The 23,141-nt window shown below is 41.7% G+C and overlaps 1 pseudogene; it reads left to right on the forward strand.

Moving 5' to 3' along the window:
* The window catches only part of LOC139762016 (uncharacterized), a 28,269-nt pseudogene extending 5,471 nt beyond the window's left edge, over nt 1-22,798 (forward strand).
* The last annotated feature ends 343 nt before the right edge of the window (nt 22,799-23,141 follow it).

Raw genomic sequence — 23,141 nt, forward strand, 5'->3', positions numbered from 1 at the left:
TACTTTCTCCGTAATGCTGCTGTAGACGCACTCCATCCTGACATACACGTCTCACTTGCAACCACGCTCCGCCCTCCCGTGTGATCAATTGCCGAGCTAACTCCTCCTATTCCCTGGGTTCCTACAAACCACTCCCCAGCCTTCCCTCCCCCCTTCTCGGAGGTCAAGTAATTTAAGCATCGCGCCCCATTAGGTGGAACATGCCCGGGCCATCCGCGAACACGCTCTTCAGACCCACACTACACCAGTATCAGTCTGGATATGGTCGCTGATGCAAATTATTAACATGGAGATTGCCCGGGGCTCGCGTCCGTGGCCTTGCCGAGCCGGACCTGGAGGGAAGAAGGATGAGAAACGAAGGTAAAACCTGAAGACCCACTGGAGCAAGGCTGCGATTTCACTTCCCTCTATATCTTCACCCAGAGAGACTTGCTGTAACACCAGGTGTGAGAAATGATGTGGATTCTGACACGGAGATCTGCTTGTTCAAGAGGGTTTCGACCACCAAAATGATACTTAATATAGATCTATGTAAAGGGGAATTTAGTTATGTTCCTATGAACATCAACCTTCACACTTGAACAAGAATTTTGCTGTTGACCAATACTTGGTTGGTGGATGTTGTACTGTGATTTTGAGGGCGTTAATGACCCGTTCTATACCCACGTCATTGAATCTCATTAAAAGCCTAAATTATTAGCATTTTTTCCCTTCTGTCATTAGTTCCTATGACAGATTTAAACTTAGTTTCACACCATCACTAGTGACCACTTTCTACTCAACTCGTATCTGGATGAAAGTGATTAACTTCATTGTATGTCTTTGACCTGTCTCCATCATGCCATAGCTATAAGTGGTGTAACCGTTGCTCGTTTTCTATAAGGATGGGTTGAGTACTGATGCAGCCCATGTGTTACCAGGAGTACATAGATCGTAAGTACAGAAATGTACATAATAAAGCACTTCAGAAGAAAGTGCTATTGGAAAAAAGTACTTCAGAAGAAAATGCTATTGGAAAAAAGTACTTCAGAAGAAAATGCTATTGGAAAAAAGTACTTCAGAAGAAAATGCTATTGGAAAAAAGTACTTCAGAAGAAAATGCTATTGGAAAAAAGTACTTCAGAAGAAAGTGCTATTGAAAAAAAGTACTTCAGAAGAAAATGCTATTGGAAAAAAGGACTTCAGAAGAAAATGCTATTGGAAAAAAGTACTTCAGAAGAAAATGCTATTGGAAAAAAGTACTTCAGAATAAAATGCTATTGGAAAAAAGTACTTCAGAAGAAAGCGCTATTGGAAAAAAGTACTTCAGAAGAAAATGCTATTGGAAAAAAGTACTTCAGAAGAAAATGCTATTGGAAAAAAGTACTTCAGAAGGAAATGCTATTGGAAGAAAGTACTTCAGAAGAAAATGCTATTGGAAAAAAGTACTTCAGAAGAAAGTGCTATTGGAAAAAAGTACTTCAGAAGAAAATGCTATTGGAAAAAAGTACTTCAGAAGAAAATGCTATTGGAAAAAAGTACTTCAGAAGAAAGTGCTATTGGAAAAAAGTACTTCAGATGTAATGCTTCTTATATATTGTACTTCAGTACGTAACTCTTCTTGTACATAGCGCTTAACGTCACCCAGTAGTGCTTTTGAAATAAGTTAATTCAGGTTATGATTCTTCTGAAATCAAACATATAAAGTGTAATTCCTGTTGTAACAACGTACTTCATCATGTAATACAGTTGTAATAAATTAATTCAGGATATATGCTTATGATAGAAAGAGATTTTCCCATAGAGACCCACTGTATGAAGGACAGATACACACCTCAGCATTATGATCGCGTTGCCAAATTGCCAAATCATATCGACAGGGACGACACTGAATATTCCCTACTTCAATCTCTTCATATTAACTTTGCTGGATGACGGAGAACATATCTACTTGTCCCTCTGGTCTCTGTCGTTACTTTAGAGATGTGTATTATCTCTCTCTCTAACACATGAGCATAAAGTGTCTCAATAGTTCATGTGTTTAAGGTCTCTCTCTCTCATCAATACATGTGTTTTCGGTCTCTCTCATCAATACATATATGTCATATCTCTCTGCTGTGCACTTGCGGAAGATCTCTCTCTCTCTCTCTCTCTCTCTCTCTCTCTCTCTCTCTCTCTCTCTCTCTCTCTCTCTCTCTCTCTCTCTCTCTCTCTCTCTCTCTCTCTCTCTCTCTCTCTCTCTCTCACACACAGAGGTAAGATCTCTCTCTCTAAGTCCCCCGTTCCACTTCCCAGCGAAGCGATCGTCGATCAACTCAAACGCGCTGTGGACAAAGGAGGCGTCCCTTAATAATCAATGTTACTGTAACCTTCGCGTGCGCGTCTTCGATTACAAAGTGCACCTCGATCTTCCCTCGGTCTTGTCGAGCGAAACGCTCTGTTGCTCCTCCTCCTCCTCTTCCTCCTCCACCTACTTTCGCACCCCCTTTCAAGAGCTACTCCGCTGTGTGTTTGACAATCTCTTCTCTCAGGTCCCTCAATGAGTTATGTCTTCCCTCTCCAGCGTATTCCGTCCCTCATCCCCTTCGGATGAAGGTCCTTCACGTCCTTCCCTACAGCCAGGGGAAAGAAAGGGAAATCTGAGCTTCATAGGGCATGAAGGGCCATGTCATCTCTTTTAGGTAAGTCCTCCACCAGCGAAAACTTCCTGAACTTGATTGATGACGATGATGAAAGCTTATTCCAGACAAATAGGCGACTGGAGCCATCACATCAAAGTTCTGGAGATAGCTAATGTAGAGGATTCCTCCTCCCTGGGATCGCCATCTTTCCCTCATTCTCCTCACTCACTCAACATGCACGTAATACGGTACTCAGTCTAAGGTTTTCTCTTGTTGCCTCCATCAGTGACTGGTCAGTCTTGTAGTTGCTTCCATCAGTGACTGATCAATCTTGTAGTTGCCTCCATCAGTGACTGATCAGTCCTGTAGTTGCCTCCATCAATGACTGATCAGTCTTGTTGTTTGCTCCATCAGTGACTGATCAGTCTTGTAGTTGGCTCCATCAGTCACTGATCAGTCGTGTAGTTGGCTCCATTAGTAACTGATCAGTCTTGTAGTTGGATCCATCAGTAACTGATCAGTCTTGTAGTTGGCTCCATCAGTAACTGATCAGTCTTGTAGTTGGCTCCATCAGTAACTGATCATTCTTGTAGTTGGCTCCATCAGTAACTGATCAGTCTTGTAGTTGGCTCTATCAGTAACTGATCATTCTTGTAGTTGGCTCCATCAGTAACTGATCAGTCTTGTAGTTGGCTCCATCAGTAACTGATCAGTCTTGTAGTTGGCTCCATCAAAGAGGAGCATCTTGGCATCCCTTTCTCGAAGAACCTTGAGAAATCTGTAGAACTCTGTGGCGGCAGCCGTGAACTACTGGGTAAAGCTGATGCACCGTGTACATACCCCACCCAGAGGGAGTGAGTGAGGGAGCGTCCATGTTAGGCTAGGATTTGAGGGTGTTGGAATGTGCGTCACACAGATGGGATTCGGCTACTCACCGTCTGTCACATGAACTTTCCATCTCTAGTCATGACCGCCACTATCTTCTCTGAAGGTTTTATTTGTTGTGCTGTAGCCTTCAGAACTTCCTGAAGTGGTCCAATGCAGTCTGAAGTTGCCATGACCTTCTCTCTGTTTGAAATCCTGGAGACCTCATAGCTACGCAGTAGACATCGATTCCAGAAATTGGTATGCCTGTAGCAAGAGCCGTTGACAACATATGTTTACTACGTTCACTTTAGCCCTTGTGCCAGATTACGTGCATGTGTTCAGTAGCATCTTAATGTTACCACTGATGAAACTTCTTGAATTCTTTGTCTCGGAGAAAGTCTACGACGTTTGCTGTGCACTGGTAGTTCAAGGTTCACTGCGTCTAATTCGAAGATTTAAATGTTTTTGGCAAAATACTTGGAGTCTTGAACACCTTCGTATGAAGGCTTGTGTAAGGCACATAATCAAGATAGCATCAACTACTCACTCACGCACCAAGCCACTCATAGATACTCTTAGTAAAATACTGTTATAATCATCAGTTAGTATAAGACGACAAGATAGTGGATACTAGAAGTAAAGATGGATATAAGCTGTGGATAATTAAACCAACATAATACGTACTGTTTAGTGAAACAAAATGAAAACTTTGTAAAAATTACTCTTGGAATGTGAATGGTCAAGAGATGGAAATGTTATATGAATCATATCAACAGACCTTGCCCAAATGTCGAAGGATGAGTTAGACACTGGACGATCCAAGAACGTTACTTAGAAAGTAACAGAACGGTTTTCTGAGCAGAAGAGGGAAATAATGAGTGGCAGATAAGGTGACGGTGTGAGAGACTGAGGAAGGACATCAAAACTGAGATTAAATTCAAGAGTTGAGGTTCCAATAATGAAGAAATCCAATAGAAAACAGAACGTTATATTTGCACCTTCTGTTGTTGGAAGACGTAAATAAGTATAAGATTCTTACATGAATTCGGTTCAGTCCAATGAGAACATACTGCTGGACCTGTCAGGGAGGGTTGGAAATGGACATTGAAAGTGATGTAGGAAAAGATAAGAGATAAGGATGAGGGGATTATTCCTGAAGAGAAAGATGACAAGTGTTAAATGGAGGCAATAACCTGAAGGGCTCTTGTGTGTGTGTGAGAGAGAGATGTAAGGGGTCGCTAGCATATGTAAACTTGACCTACAGAGTGGATGATGAGGGAGAGTGGTTAGGAGAAACTGAGTCTCAGGGGGGATGAGAAGCAATGATACAGGTGAAATATAGCAAGGGATCTGGGGCAGATTAGGCAGTTGAGATATTAAGGAGAGAGATGAAGTGTTCAAGTGTTTGCTATATTGTTTGTGACGACCATGAGCAAGGATTGTATCTAGTCACTAGATGTGAGCTCTGATTGGCCATTTGGTTGAAAGATTAATGTAGGGAGATATTATTGATTAATTATTGAAAATATTTTAGCATAGGATATATATATATATATATATATATATATATATATATATATATATATATATATATATATATATATATATATATATATATATATGTGGTGTGAGGTGGTTTGATCGAGTAAGTAATAATAGGGTAAGAGAGATGTGTGGTAATAAAAAGAGTGTGGTTGAGAGAGCAGAAAAGGGTGTTTTGAAATGGTTTGGTCACATGGAGAGAATGAGTGAGGAAAGATTGACCAAGAGGATATATGTGTCATAGGTGGAGGGAACGAGGAGAAGTGGGAGACCAAACTGGAGGTGGAAAGATGGAGTGAAAGAGATATTGAGTGGTCGGGGCCTGAACATGCAGGAGGGTGAAAGGCGTGCGGGGAATAGAGTGAATTGGAACGATGTGGTATACCGGGGTCGACGTGCTGTCAATGGATTGAACCAGGGCATGTGAAGCGTCTGGGGTAAACCATGGAAAGTTTTGTGAGGCCTGGATGTGGAAAGGGAGCTGTGGTTTCGGTGCATTATTACATGACAGCTAGAGACTGAGTGTGAACGAATGTGGCCTTTGTTGTCTTTTCCTAGCGCTACCTCGCACACATGAGGGGGGAGGGGGTTGTTATTTCATGTGTGGCGAGGTGGGGATGGGAATGAATAAGGGCAGACAGTATGAATTATGTACATGTGTATATATGTATATTTCTGTGTGTGTATATATATATGTATACCTTTGCTGTCTTTTCCTAGCGCTACCTCGCACACATGAGGGGGGAAGGGGTTGTTATTTCATGTGTGGCGAGGTGGGGATGGGAATGAATAAGGGCAGACAGTATGAATTATGTACATGTGTATATATGTATATGTCTGTGTGTGTGTATATATATATATATATATATATATATATATATATATATATATATATATATATATATATATATATATATATATATATATATATGTATACGTTGAGATGTATAGGTATGTATATTTGCGTGTGTGGACGTGTATGTATATACATGTGTATGTGGGTGGGTGGGGCCATTTCTTTCGTCTGTTTCCTTGCACTACCTCGCTAACGCGGGAGACAACGACAAAGCAAAATATAATGAATAAATAAAATAATATATATATATATATATATATATATATATATGAGAAGGAAGAGAGGAAAGTGATTGGTTCCCAGTGAATGTTGGTTTGCAACAGGGATGCGTGATGTCTCCATGGTTGTTTAATTTGTTTATGAATGGGTTGTTATGGAGGTGAATGCAAGAGTTTTGGAGAGAGGGGCAAGTATGCAGTCTGCTGTCGATGAGAGGGCTTGGGAAGTGAGTCAGTTGTTGTTTCTTGATGATACAGCGCTGGTGGCTGATTCGGGTGAGAAACTGCAGAAGCTGGTGACTGAGTTTGGTAAAGTGTGTGAAGGAAGAAAGCTGAGAGTATATGTGAATAAGAGCAAGGTTATTAGGTTCAGTAGGGTTGAGGGACAAGTCAATTGGGAGGTAAGTTTGAATGGAGAAAAACTGGAGGAAGTGAAGTGTTTTAGATATCTGGGAGTGGATTCAGCAGTGGATGGAACCATGGAAGCGGAAGTGAGTTACAGGGTGGGGGAGGGGGCGAAGGTTCTGGTAGCACCGAAGAATGTGTGGAAGGCGAGAACGTTATTTCCGAGCAAAAATGGGTATGTTTGAAGGAATGGTGGTTCCAACAATGTTATATGGTTGTGAGGCATGGGCTATAGATAGGGTTGTGCAGAGGAGGGTGGATGTGTTGGAAATGCAATGTTTGAGGACAATATGTGGTGTGAGGTGGTTTGATTGTGTAAGCAATGAAAGGGTAAGAGAGATGTGTGGTGATAAAAAGAGCGTGGTTGAGAGAGCAGAAGAGGGTGTTTTGAAATGGTTTGGTCACATGGAGAGAATGAGTGAGGAAAGATTGACAAACAGGATATATGTGTCAGAGGTGGAGTGAATCAGAAGTGGGAGACCAAATTGGAGGTGGAAGGATGGAGTGAAAAAGATTTTAAGCGATTAGGGCCTGAACATACAGGAGGGTGAAAGGCATGCAAGGAATAGAGTGAATTGGAACGATGTGGTATACTGGGGTTGACATGCTGTCATTGGATTGAACCAGGATATGTGAAGCGTCTGGGGTAAACCATGGAAAGTTTTGTGGGGCCTGGATGTGAAAAGGGAGCTGTAGTTTCGGTACATTACACAAGACAGCTAGAGACTGAGTGTGAACGAATGTGGCCTTTATTGTCTTTTCCTAGCTCTACCTCACACGTGCACTGGGAGAGGGGGTGCCATTTCATGTGTGGCGGGGTGGTGATGGGAATGGATGAAGGCAGCAAGTATGAATTATTTACATGTGTAAATAGGGGAGATAGGGGATAGGGGAGAAAGAATACTTCCCACGTATTCCCTGCGTGTCGTAGAAGGCGACTAAAAGGGAAGGGAGCGGGGGGCTGGAAATCCTCCCCTCTCGTTTTTTTTTTTTTTTCCGAAAGAAGGAACAGAGAAGGGGGCCAGGTGAGGATATTCCCTCAAAGGCCCAGTCCTCTGTTCTTAACGCTACCTCGCTATCGCGGGAAATGGCGAATAGTATGAAAAAAAAAAAAAAAAAAAAAATATATATATATATATATATATATATATATATATATATATATATATATATATATTTTTTTTTTACATATATATATATATATACACTGACGTGCTGTCAGTGGATTGAATCAAGGCATGTGAAGCGTCTGGGGTAAACCATGGAAAGCTGTGTAGGTATGTATATTTGCGTGTGTGGACGTATGTATATACATGTGTATGGGGGGGGGGCCATTTCTTTCGTCTGTTTCCTTGCGCTACCTCGCAAACGCGGGAGACAGCGACAAAGTATAAAAAAAAAAAAAAATATATATATATATATACATATATATATACATATATATATATATATATATATATATATATATATATATATATACATATATACATATATATATATATATATATATATATATATATATATATATATATATATATATATATATATATATATATATATATATATATATATATATATATATATATATATATATATATATATATATACATACATATATATATATATATATATATATATTTTTTTTTTTTTTTTTATACTTTGTCGCTGTCTCCCGCGTTTGCGAGGTAGCGCAAGGAAACAGACGAAAGAAATGGCCCCCCCCCATACACATGTATATACATACGTCCACACACGCAAATATACATACCTACACAGCTTTCCATGGTTTACCCCAGACGCTTCACATGCCTTGATTCAATCCACTGACAGCACGTCAGCCCCGGTATACCACATCGCTCCAATTCACTCTATTCCTTGCCCTCCTTTCACCCTCCTGCATGTTCAGGCCCCGATCACACAAAATCTTTTTCACTCCATCTTTCCACCTCCAATTTGGTCTCCCTCTTCTCCTTGTTCCCTCCACCTCCGACACATATATCCTCTTGGTCAATCTTTCCTCACTCATCCTCTCCATGTGCCCAAACCACTTCAAAACACCCTCTTCTGCTCTCTCAACCACGCTCTTTTTATTTCCACACATCTCTCTTACCCTTACGTTACTCACTCGATCAAACCACCTCACACCACACATTGTCCTCAAACATCTCATTTCCAGCACATCCATCCTCCTGCGCACAACTCTATCCATAGCCCACGCCTCGCAACCATACAACATTGTTGGAACCACTATTCCTTCAAACATACCCATTTGTGCTTTCCGAGATAATGTTCTCGACTTCCACACATTCTTCAAGGCCCCCAGAATTTTCGCCCCCTCCCCCACCCTATGATCCACTTCCGCTTCCATGGTTCCATCCGCTGCCAGATCCACTCCCAGATATCTAAAACACTTAACTTCCTCCAGTTTTTCTCCATTCACACTCACCTCCCAATTGACTTGACCCTCAACCCTACTGTACCTAATAACCTTGCTCTTATTCACATTTACTCTTAACTTTCTTCTTCCACACACTTTACCAAACTCAGTCACCAGCTTCTGCAGTTTCACACATGAATCAGCCACCAGCGCTGTGTCATCAGCGAACAACAACTGACTCACTTCCCAAGCTCTCTCATCCCCAACAGACTTCATACTTGCCCCTCTTTCCAAAAACTCTTGCATTTACCTCCCTAACAACCCCATCCATAAACAAATTAAACAACCATGGAGACATCACACACCCCTGCCGCAAACCTACATTCACTGAGAACCAATCACTTTCCTCTCTTCCTATATATATATATATATATATATATATATATATATATATATTTCTATTATTTACTATTCATCATCTATTCTGTGATGGAGACGTAACAGCTGAGAAACTAAAAAGGAAAATAATGCGTAGGAGATTCTGCATCGATGACATATTTGTTATAAATGATTCGAGTTTTGAAAAAGAAAAAGAAAGAATCATCCAATATTTTTCAATTAGAGCAAGTGAAGGTCAAAGGTCACAGGGAAAGAGAGAAAGAGAGATGGGGGGAGGGTAGCGTACTTAAAGTGCATAGAACGAGAAACCAGGAAACTAATGGTGACATTGATCAATTTGTGAAGGAAGAGTAGGTCATGTGCTCCTGCCTGTGTTGTACCAGTGTCGCTGGTGGCTATCATTGTAGGTCTGGCCACGAAGTGCGACAGGTGATGCAGAGAAATGGGGAAAAACTATCGTACTGTAAGTGAAAGAAGATTTGTTTACGGATGCAATATCAAAGCTAAAGCAAAGCTTTTGTGGAGAATACGTATGTGTATAACGAACCAGCTTAGCGTAAAAGGACATATCGTCGACTGGATCTGGACGAGAAGGGGAAAATATAGAGTTTGAGTCAGAGGAGGATGTACGTTTGAATAGAGTTAGCTGAATGATGAGGAGGTGAAAAAGTGAGACAGTTTTAAAAAGATTTGAGATGGAGAGGCCACCACAGACTTACGACACAACATAATGTCAAGAAGATCTTCAGCCATCTATAGATCCTATTTGGAAATATCATGGCATCTATATGTATCTATAGATGGTGTTTTTTTTTGTTGGAAGTAATACTCGATCCTCTTCAGAACATGATTCTGAATGTAAGAACATCGGGAATAGCTTGGGATGGTGGAAACGACATAGAAGAATCCTTTGATATGAAGATAAGGAATGAGGAATATGGTGAAGTATGAGATAACATGGTTGTTATGAATATAAGTCACAGGATAAGGGACAGAGATGGTTAATACGAAGACCAGAACCTATAGGACGGAACCGCCATGTTCTGGAAATGATGACAAATAATACGTTTATGAAAGAAGAAATTAAACTACTTCAATAAGGGTTATGAAACTGAACGGAGAACTTAGAAATTGGTTAATTCAACCTTATTTTCCGTATATAATGAAGGTTCCACTATATACAAGGGTAAATATTGTTGAATTCCCCCCATTTCACCTGTGGCACCCAGTCTTGCTCGGCGTGAATATCCTTGATTCCTAATCTAAAACATATTTCTCTAATCCATCACATTTTTCTAATACACTTTCACGGGAAAACATTGACATGTTAATTAGATATTCGTATGTGTGGGAAAGAAACAGGAATGACACGCCTCCACTCGGCTGCTGGAACTGACCAGACATATACAAACAGAAAAATATATAGAGATAACTAACACTGAATTAGACAGATTAATTTATCTGTTCAAACTCCGATGAACAAAAGGTGAAGTGATCAGACCAGTTGATCCCTTTTACATTTCGTTTTCAAAACAAAGATATGTTCGAGAGCTTAGGCTCCAAACGTCTTTCAAGCCATGAAATCCCTTTTGTTGGAAAGATAGATGACTGGAACCTATTCCAAGACCTTCCAGTACAATCGTAACCCACTACAGAAGACATTTCGAACAGTTGACACATCATAAGTGCCTTTTTGCCGATGCTCTTATGTTCTAGCGAAATAGGAAAAGGTTATTCAAAAAGCATCTTATTTATTTATTACTTGGAGAGAAGGACAGGACATTTAGAACGTGTTTAATGATATCAAAACGGTCCTAACTCCCGCGGACCAACAGAACTGAACTTAGAAGCGCTGAAAACTTCACATGGTCAACCAGAGAGACCAGTGTGTGTGTGTGTGTGTGTGTGTGTGTGTGTGTGTGTGATCATCAGCTGTGTTTACATACAAGAGACGCCCATGTTTCTCGCCCTGACCGCGTGAGGGCAGCACGTTTCAAGTCTCGATAGAGTTTCCAATCCCCTTCATGACGGTTCTGAGTCCTGGACATCTCGTTATTCATATTCAAAGACGAACTGAATATGTAACACAAAGATACGTAGCCCAGACTTCATACACATCAGTAAGAACAAAGATCGTCCAATCAACCTCACATTCTCTCTCTCTCTCTCTCTCTCTCTCTCTCTCTCTCTCTCTCTCTCTCTCTCTCTCTCTCTCTCTCTCTCTCTCTCTCTCTCTCTCTCTCTCTCTCTCTCACACACACACACACTTTCCCTCCCCCCTCTCTCTCTCTCTCTCCCCACACACACACAACAAACATTTCCACACACAAACACACACATGCTCTGACACCCGTACAAACACAGGTGCACACACACACACATACACACACACACACACACACACACACACACACACACACACACACACACACACACACACACACACACACACACACACACACACATACACACAAAAGAAAAATAAACTCAAAAACCTAGAACAATACAGAGACTCATCCATGATAGGGAAATCACACTCACTTATCTAAATTCACTTTGTCATGAAGTATCGGTTCTTAACCCTCCTCTTCCTCTGCCTCTTCCTCCTCCTCCTCCTCCTCTTCTTCCTCTTCCTCCTCCTCCTCCCCTTTCCCTCGTCATTCATCAACCTCTCCCTTCCTACTTGCCTTTCATCTGCTCTTCACGTCTCATTCCCTTTTGATTTCGTCCCTCCTTAACAAACCTCCCTGTTGTATTCACTCACTGTCACATCTCTTCATCCAGCTCCACTTCCCCAAATACCTAATTAAACTTAGTGCCAAATCATCTTATACCCTTCGTCATTTTCTCATATTTCTCCCTTTTTTTTCTCTCTTTTTCATTATCTCATCATTTCATATGACTCCCAATAATGACTATCAAATAATAGAGTCCCAAGGAAGAGGCGAGAGGACCAAAAAGAAAAAAAAAGCAGAAAAGAGAGACAGTGCAGCCAGCTCACTGATATCTGAGTTCGTCAGAGAGAGAGAGAGAGAGAGAGAGAGAGAGAGAGAGAGAGAGAGAGAGAGAGAGAGAGAGAGAGAGAGAGAGAGGGTTTGACCCCGCGACCTCCCTGGTACATTTCAACCCTTCGCAGGCAACTCAGGCGTAGTAACGGTAATGAGAATGATAGTTATGTTAATGATAGTGATAGTAGTAGTAGTAGTAGTAGTAGTAGTAGTAGTAGTAGTAGTAGTAGTAGTAGTAGTAGTAGTGGTAGTAGTAGTAGTAGTAGTAGTAGTAGTAGTAGTAGTAGTAGTAGTAGTAGTACTAGTACTAGTAGTAGTAGTAGTAGTAGTAGTAGTAGTAGTAGTAGTGGTAGTAGTAGTAGAAGTAGTAGTAGTAGTAGTAGTAGTAGTAGTAGTAGAAGTAGTAGTAGTAGTACTAGTAGTAGTAGTAGTAGTAGTAGTAGTAGAAGTAGTAGTAGTAGTACTAGTACTAGTAGTAGTAGTAGTAGTAGTAGTAGTAGTAGTAGTAGTAGTGGTAGTAGTAGTAGAAGTAGTAGTAGTAGTAGTAGTAGTAGTAGTAGTAGTAGTAGTAGTAGTAGTAGTAGTGGTAGTAGTAGTAGAAGTAGTAGTAGTAGTAGTAGTAGTAGTAGTAGTAGTAGTAGTAGTAGTAGTAGTGGTAGTAGTAGTAGAAGTAGTAGTAGTAGTAGTAGTAGTAGTAGTAGTAGTAGTAGTAGTAGTAGTAGTAGTAGTAGTAGTAGTAGTAGAAGTAGTAGTAGTAGTAGTAGTAGTAGTAGTAGTAGAAGTAGTAGTAGTAGTACTAGTAGTAGTAGTAGTAGTAGTAGTAGTAGTAGTAGTAGTAGTAGCAGCAGCAATAGTAGCAGTGGTATTAGTTCTAGTATGCAAATTTGCTTGAAGGTAAACAGAATACTTGACTCTGTGAGAAGAGATACGGGAATAACACCACCAGTGAGGCAGGCCCAGGGGAAGGACTGTGAACATTGTGGACCGAGACGCGCATCAACCGAGGGAGTGAGTGACAGACACACACCCCTGGGAGAGGAGTGGCTCACCTTACTATACGCTCCAGTGTATACAAGCTTCCATGCAACACACAGCTGTTTCCTAAGCTTAGAGTAATGGATTAGCAACGATACGATCTGCATTTTTTGCAAGCCATGGACGACGAAGATTATTTATTCATTTTTTTTATTATACTTTGTCGCTATCTCCCACGTTAGCGAGGTAGCGCAAAGAAACAGACGAAAGAATGGCCCAACCCACCCACATACACATGTATATACATACACGTCCACACACGCACATATACATACCTACACATCTCAACGTATACATGTATATACACACACAGACATATACATATTATACACATGTACATAATTCATACCGTCTGCCCTTATTCATTCCCCTCGCCACCCCGCCATACATGATATGATAACCCCCTCCCCCGCATGTGTGCGAGGTAGCGCTAGGAAAAGACAACAAAGGCCACATTCGTTCACACTCACTCTCTAGCTGTCATGAATGAAGCACCGAAACCACAGCTCCCTTTCCACATCCAGGCCCCACAGAACTTTCCATGGTTTACCTCAGACGTTTCACATGCCCTGGTTCAATCCATTGACAGCACGTCGACCCCGGTATACCACATCGTTCCAATTCACTCTGTTCCTTGCACGCCTTTCACTCTCCTACATGTTCAGGCCCCGATCACTCAGAATCTTTTTAACTCCATCTTTCCACCTCCAATTTGGTCTCCCACTTCCCCTCGTTCCCTCCACCTCTGACACATATATCCTCTTTGTCACTCTTTCCTCACTCATTCTCTACATGTGACCAAACCACTTCAAAACACCCTCTTCTGCTCTCTCAACCACACTCTTTTTATTTCCACACATCCCTCTTACCCTTGCATTACTTGCTCGATCAAACCACCTCACATCACACATTGTCCTCAAACATCTCATTTCCAGCACATCCACCCTCCTCCGCTCAACTCCATCCATAGCCCACGCCTCGCAACCATATAACATTGCTGGAACCACTATTACTTCAAACATACCCTTTTTTGCTTTCCAAGATAACGTTCTCGACTTCCACGCATTCTTTAACGCACCAGAACTTTCGCCCCCTCCCCCACCCTATGATTCACTTCCGCTTCCATGGTTCTATCCGCTGCCAAATTCACTCCCAGATATCTAAAACACTTCACGTCCTCCAGTTTTTCTCCATTCAAACTTACTTTCCAATTGATTTGTCCCTTAACCCTACAGTACCTAATAACCTTGATCTTACTCACATCTACTCTCAGCTTTCTTTTCTCACACACTTTGCCAAACTCAGTCACGAGCTTCTGCAGTTTCTCACCCGAATCAGCCACTGACTCACTTCCCAAGCTCTCTCATCGACAACAGACTTCATACTTGCCTCTCTTTCCAAAACTCTCATTCACCTCCCTAACAACCCCATCCATAAACAAATTAAACAAACATAGAAACATCACGCACCCATGCCGCAAACCTACATTCACTGAGAACCAATCACTTTCCTCTCTTCCTACTCGTACACATGTCTTACATCCTCGATAAAACTTTTCACTGCTTCTAACAACTTGCCTCCCACACCATATATTCTTAATACCTTCCACAGAGCATCTCTATCAACTCTATCATATGCCTTCTCCAGATCCATAAATGCTACATACAAATCCATTTACTTTTCTAAGTATTTCTCACATACATTCTTCAAAGCAAACACCTGATCCACACATCCTCTACCACTTCTGAAACCACACTGCTCTTCCCCAATCTGATGCTCTGTACATGCCTATATATATATATATATATATATATATATATATATATATATATATATATATATATATATATATATATATATATATACATATGCAGGATGTATCTCAGCATACGTCATGCACCGTGGCGATAGGTTGCTACAGCTGCCTGGCTCAGCAACTCATGAATTCGTGGAAGCCTTCATGTGGCCTCGTAGATCATGTTCAGGTCACCGGAGGACGAAACAGGGTCACTCCCGAGCAGAACACGTCGTCCTTGATGAATGACCTTCTTGGTCACGTCTTCAAGACATCGGGTCACTTTCCAATTTCGTGTCATCTGTCCTTTGATGATCAGCTGGGGCTTGGAGATGAAATGTAAACATGTTATTTCTCCCGTTTCTCTTTCTTCCCCTCCCTTCTCTCTCTCTCTCTCTCTCTCTCTCTCTCTCTCTCTCTCTGTCTCTCTCTCTCTCTCTCTCTCTCTCTCTCTCTCTCTCTCCTTCTCATTCGTTACATTGTAGATGAGGAAAGGAAGAAGGTGTGTTCTCAAAGTAAAATAACTTCTCTCAGTCTTTCTCTTGTTCTGAGAGGGAATTGATAGGGATGTAACAGGTTAATAGGATACTACTCCATTTTCAGGAGAGAGAGAGAGAGAGAGAGAGAGAGAGAGAGAGAGAGAGAGAGAGAGAGAGAGAGAGAGAGAGAGAGAGAGAGAGAGAGAGTGTGAGGCATGATCAACGAACTCCTTTATCCATCCATTCATCACAGAAAAGAAAAAACACACAGTCACATTAGAGTCTTAATTCTTGGACTTCATTATAAACTATCCATCACACCTCATCTAACTCTTGTCTTATACATTCATCTATAACCCACCATCTATAGTTCTCCCCCCACCTTAAACAAATAGAAAAACACACACACACCAACCCTTTCAAAGTGGCCTCTTAATAACCACTGCGTGTAGTAACCAGTGCATCATGATAACCACTGCATGTAGTAACCACTGCATGTAGTAACCACTGCATGTAGTAACCACTGCATCATGATAACCACTGCGTGTAGTAACCACTGCATGTAGTAACCACTGCATGTAGTAACCACTGCATCATGATAACCACAGCATGTAGTAACCACTGCATGTAGTAACCACTGCATCATGATAACCACTGCATGTAGTAACCACTGCATGTAGTAACCACTGCATGTAGTAACCACTGCATCATGATAACCACTGCATGTAGTAACTACTGCATCATGATAACCACTTCATGTAGTAACTACTGCATCATGATAACCACTGCATGTAGTAACCACTGCATCATGATAACCACTGCATGTAGTAACCACTGCGTGTAGTAACCACTGCATCATGATAACCACTGCATGTAGTAACCACTGCGTGTAGTAACCACTGCATCATGATAACCACTGCATGTAGTAACCACTGCGTGTAGTAACCACTGCATCATGATAACCACTGCATGTAGTAACCACTGCATGTAGTAACCACTGCATCATGATAACCACTGCATGTAGTAACCACTGCATGTAGTAACCACTGCGTGTAGTAACCACTGCATCATGATAACCACTGCATGTAGTAACCACTGCATCATGATAACCACTGCATGTAGTAACCACTGCATGTAGTAACCACTGCATCATGATAACCACTGCATGTAATAACCACTGCATGTAGTAACCACTGCATCATGATAACCACTGCATGTAGTAACCACTGCATGTAGTAACCACTGCATCATGATTACCACTGCATGTAGTAACCACTGCATCATGATAACCACTGCATGTAGTAACCACTGCATCATGATAACCACTGCATGTAGTAACCACTGCATGTAGTAACCACTGCATCATGATAACCACAGCATGTAGTAACCACAGCATGTAGTAACCACTGCATCATGATAACCACAGCATGTAGTAACCACTGCATGTAGTAACCACTGCATCATGATAACCACTGCATGTAGTAACCACTGCATGTAGTAACCACTGCATCATGATAACCACAGCATGTAGTAACCACTGCATGTAATAACCACTGCATGTAGTAACCACTGCATCATGATAACCACTGCATGTAGTAACCACTGCATGTAGTAACCACTGCATCATGATTACCACTGCATGTAGTAACCACTGCATCATGATAACCACTGCATGTAGTAACCACTGCATCATGATAACCACTGCATGTAGTAACCACTGCATGTAGTAACCACTGCATCATGATAACCACAGCATGTAGTAACCACTGCATGTAGTAACCACTGCATCATGATAACCACAGCATGTAGTAACCACTGCATGTAATAACCACTGCATGTAGTAACCACTGCATCATGATAACCACTGCATGTAGTAACCACTGCATGTAGTAACCACTGCATCATGATAACCACTGCATGTAATAACCACTGCATGTAGTAACCACTGCATCATGATAACCACTGCATGAGTAACCACTGCATGTATAACCACTGCATGTAGTAACGCACTGCATGTATAACCACTGCATGTATAACCACTGCATGTATAACCACTGCAATGTAGTAACCACTGCATCATGATAACCACTGCATGTAGTAACCACTGCATGTAGTAACCACTGCATTCATGTATAACCACTGCATGTAGTAACCACTGCATGTAGTAACCACTGCATCATGATAACCACTGCATGTAATAACCACTGCATGTAGTAACCACTGCATCATGATAACCACTGCATGTAGTAACCACAGCTGTTAACACTGCTAGATAACCACTGCAATGTAGTAACCACTGCATGTAGTAACCACTGCATCATGAAACCACTGCATGTAGTAACCACTGCATGTAGTAACCACTGCATCATGATAACCACTGCATGTAGTAACCACTGCATCATGATAACCACTGCATGTAGTAACCACTGCATCATGATAACCACTGCATGTAGTAACCACTGCATCATGATAACCACTGCATGTAGTAACCACTGCATCATGATAACCACTGCATGTAGTAACCACTGCATGTAGTAACCACTGCATCATGATAACCACTGCATGTAGTAACCACTGCATGTAGTAACCACTGCATCATGATAACCACTGCATGTAGTAACCACTGCATGTAGTAACCACTGCATCATGATAACCACTGCATGTAGTAACCACTGCATGTAGTAACCACTGCATCATGATAACCACTGCATCATGATAACCACTGCATGTAGTAACCACTGCATGTAGTAACCACTGCATCATGATAACCACTGCATGTAGTAACCACTGCATGTAGTAACCACTGCATCATGATAACCACTGCATCATGATAACCACTGCATGTAGTAACCACTGCATGTAGTAACCACTGCATCATGATAACCACTGCATGTAGTAACCACTGCATCATGATAACCACTGCATGTAGTAACCACTGCATCATGATAACCACTGCATGTAGTAACCACTGCATGTAGTAACCACTGCATCATGATAACCACTGCATGTAGTAACCACTGCATGTAGTAACCACTGCATCATGATAACCACTGCATGTAGTAACCACTGCATGTAGTAACCACTGCATCATGATAACCACTGCATGTAGTAACCACTGCATGTAGTAACCACTGCATCATGATAACCACTGCATCATGATAACCACTGCATGTAGTAACCACTGCATGTAGTAACCACTGCATCATGATAACCACTGCATCATGATAACCACTGCATCATGATAACCACTGCATGTAGTAACCACTGCATGTAGTAACCACTGCATCATGATAACCACTGCATGTAATAACCACTGCATGTAGTAACCACTGCATCATGATAACCACTGCATGTAGTAACCACTGCATCATGATAACCACTGCATGTAGTAACCACTGCATGTAGTAACCACTGCATCATGATAACCACTGCATGTAATAACCACTGCATGTAGTAACCACTGCATCATGATAACCACTGCATGTAGTAACCACTGCATCATGATAACCACTGCATGTAGTAACCACTGCATGTAGTAACCACTGCATCATGATAACCACTGCATGTAATAACCACTGCATGTAGTAACCACTGCATCATGATAACCACTGCATGTAGTAACCACTGCATCATGATAACCACTGCATGTAGTAACCACTGCATCATGATAACCACTGCATGTAGTAACCACTGCATGTAGTAACCACTGCATGTAATAACCACTGCATGTAGTAACCACTGCATCATGATAACCACTGCATGTAGTAACCACTGCATCATGATAACCACTGCATGTAGTAACCACTGCATCATGATAACCACTGCATGTAGTAACCACTGCATCATGATAACCACTGCATGTAGTAACCACTGCATCATGATAACCACTGCATGTAGTAACCACTGCATGTAGTAACCACTGCATCATGATAACCACTGCATGTAATAACCACTGCATGTAGTAACCACTGCATCATGATAACCACTGCATGTAGTAACCACAGCATGTAGTAACCACTGCATCATGATAACCACTGCATGTAGTAACCACTGCATGTAGTAACCACTGCATCATGATAACCACTGCATGTAGTAACCACTGCATGTAGTAACCACTGCATCATGATAACCACTGCATGTAGTAACCACTGCATCATGATAACCACTGCATGTAGTAACCACTGCATCATGTTTTTCCACTGCATGTAGTAACCACTGCATCATGATAACCACTGCATGTAGTAACCACTGCATCATGATAACCACTGCATGTAGTAACCACTGCATCATGATAACCACTGCATGTAGTAACCACTGCATGTAGTAACCACTGCATCATGATAACCACTGCATGTAGTAACCACTGCATGTAGTAACCACTGCATCATGATAACCACTGCATGTAGTAACCACTGCATGTAGTAACCACTGCATCATGATAACCACTGCATGTAGTAACCACTGCATGTAATAACCACTGCATCATGATAACCACTGCATGTAGTAACCACTGCATGTAGTAACCACTGCATCATGATAACCACTGCATCATGATAACCACTGCATCATGATAACCACTGCATGTAGTAACCACTGCATGTAGTAACCACTGCATCATGATAACCACTGCATCATGATAACCACTGCATGTAGTAACCACTGCATGTAGTAACCACTGCATGAAGTAATACCTCCCACTCAACACGCCATCTTCTGAGTGAACGCTCACATCCTGCCATAATGTTGATATTAACAACCCCGACATCTTCCCAGTGGTTTTTAAGAGCATTCTCGGTCACGTGACACCCACCTGAACCAGAAACGTATATAAAAGATGCAATGTGAGGTTCCTGCATCATCGCACACACACACACACACACACACAGCCCGCTGGTGGTAAGAATTCAGTTGATATTTTATAGCCGTACAATTAGCCATAATTGAATACTCCAGACTGTGTATATATATCTATATCTATATCTATCTATCTATCTATCTATCTATCTATCTATCTATATATATATATATATATATATATATATATATATATATATATATATATATATATATATATATATTTATTTATCATACTTTGTCGCTGTCTCCCGCGTTAGCGAGTTAGCGCAAGGAAACAGACGAAAGAATGGCCCAACCCACCCACATGCACATGCATATACATAACACGTCCACACACGCACATATGCATGCCTATACATCTCAACGTATACATATATATACACACAGAGACATATACATATATACACATGTACATAATTCATACTTCCGCCCTCATTCATTCCTGTCGCCACCTCGCCACACATGAAAATGACAACCCCCTCCCCCCGCATGTGCGCGAGGTAGCGCTAGGAAAAGACAACAAAGGCCATATTCGTTCGCACTCAGTCTCTAGCTGTCATGTATATATATATATATATATATATATATATATATATATATATATATATATATATATATATATATATATATATATATATATATATACGAATAAAGTGTATATGAACGCGCACCTTCATAGAACATACAAACCTCCAACAGCCAGGATCGAACCCTCGCCCAAGATTCGAACCCACGCTGGCTAAATTCCTGGCGGAGACCCATGATGCTGACTCGTGGTCAGTAAAGCTAACTCCTCTCTCTCTCTCTCTCTCTCTCTCTCTCTCTCTCTCTCTCTCTCTCTCTCTCTCTCTCTCTCTCTCTCTCCTGGTCACCACCGATATGTTCCTTTCCTCATCTCCACCTTTTTCGCACGTTAGCAAATCGTCATAGTCTTTACAGTATGTCTTAATGGCTATCTCATCATTTTCTCTTCCTATTCATCGTTTTATATCCTCTTCTTCTCTCCCCTTGCCCCTCTCTCCCTCTTCTTGCTTTACATCACAGTTTAGATCGACTAAGGTTCTGTATCTTCATCCCCCACTCTCCGTGTTCAACATGTACCCTTGTTCGTTCGACACTTCCACTAATTTCCGCTATTTGCCATCCATTTCTCTCTCTCTCCCGGTCAAACAAACGCCTCATAGACCTCTCTCTCTCTCTCTCTCTCTCTCTCTCTCTCTCTCTCTCTCTCTCTCTCTCTCTCTCTCTCTCTCTCTCTCTCTCAACCCCCCCACAACCTCCCCTTCCCTTCTTCACCAACCTTTATGAATACAAAAACCCTCGACTTCCTCCAATCTTCACAGACTCTAACATCCCTCTTTCTGACTACATCTTCATGCATGGTGCTTATCATTTCCTCCCCCATTTCTTATTGACCCAATTCTGTTTTAATGGATCTCTTCTTCACGTTTGCATCATGCCTACCCAATATATATCTACTCCCTCATGAGAACTTTGATGTTCCTTCCTCCCTACATAGATGGTATCTTGTTGCCTTCGTAGAGATAGTGGTGATAACCCTGTTAATCCCCTATGGCAGGATTTCGAAGCAGGCGCTGAAGAAGGGGATGGTGTTTGATCTCGTAGAATGAGAATGGGATCCCACAATTGCTTTTGTTTCTACCATTCCTCATCTTTTTAAAGGTATAGTTGGCAAACTTGTATGTCTCTCCAAACCCACGGTCGTATCTTAAAAGGGATGTATATAAGGAATCAATAGAGAATTCCAGTGTTGTTGTATATCATGTTCGCTCAAACGTGTCACACGCGCCAGGAAGTCTGTCCACAACCCCACCACCCTCGGGTCCCTGTGTCCTAGTGTGTCCTAATGTTTTTCCGAAAGGAAATCGTAAATTGGGTTCGACCTGTTCCAACGACTTCGTCCTGGGTTTCTCTCTCTCTCTCTCTACTCTCTCTCTCTACTCTCTCTCTCTCTCTCTCTCTCTCTCTCTCTCTCTCTCTCTCTCTCTCTCTCTCTCTCTCTCTCTCTCGCCTCACACTATTACAGGCTCGACCATCTGTCCTCACTATTTTATCTCTCTCTCTCTCTCTCTCTCTCTCTCTCTCTCTCTCTCTCTCTCTCTACTCTCTCTCTCTCTCTCTCTCTCTCTCTCTCTCTCTCTCTCTCTCTCTCTCTCGCCTCACACTATTACAGGCTCGACCATCTGTCCTCACTATTTTATCTCCTCTCTCTTTCTCTCTCTCTCTCTCTCTCTCTCTCTCTCTCTCTCTCTCTCTCTCTCTCTCTCTCTCTCTCTCTCTCTCTCTCTCTCTCTCTCTCCTCCTCATCCCATCTTAATTCTGCTGGCGCGTTAAGTTAGGGGTCGACTAGACCAACTCAGATCTCTGTCCCCCCCATCTCCAGGCAGTGCAAATGGGGGGGGGATCATCATTTTCCCATAACGGAGCTTCGAGTCTGCCAATCCAGGTGGATCCTCTTGTCCTTGTCACTGTAATCCTTCCTATTATGGAATATAGTGGGAGGAGGTTTAGGGTAGAATACGCTATCACCTCGACCCTCATTTGTTTGAACTATCAGGTTCGCGATGGGCCTCACAGACCACAGTGGGATGGTGTATATCCTATAGCCACTACCTCACTGCAGCCTCTTTAGTAATACGAGCTCCTTTAGGTTTTTTTTACGAAGGGATGAGGAAAGGAAGA

The sequence above is a fragment of the Panulirus ornatus genome, chromosome 42, assembly GCF_036320965.1.
Source record: "Panulirus ornatus isolate Po-2019 chromosome 42, ASM3632096v1, whole genome shotgun sequence".
NCBI classification, from domain to species: Eukaryota; Metazoa; Arthropoda; class Malacostraca; order Decapoda; family Palinuridae; genus Panulirus; species Panulirus ornatus.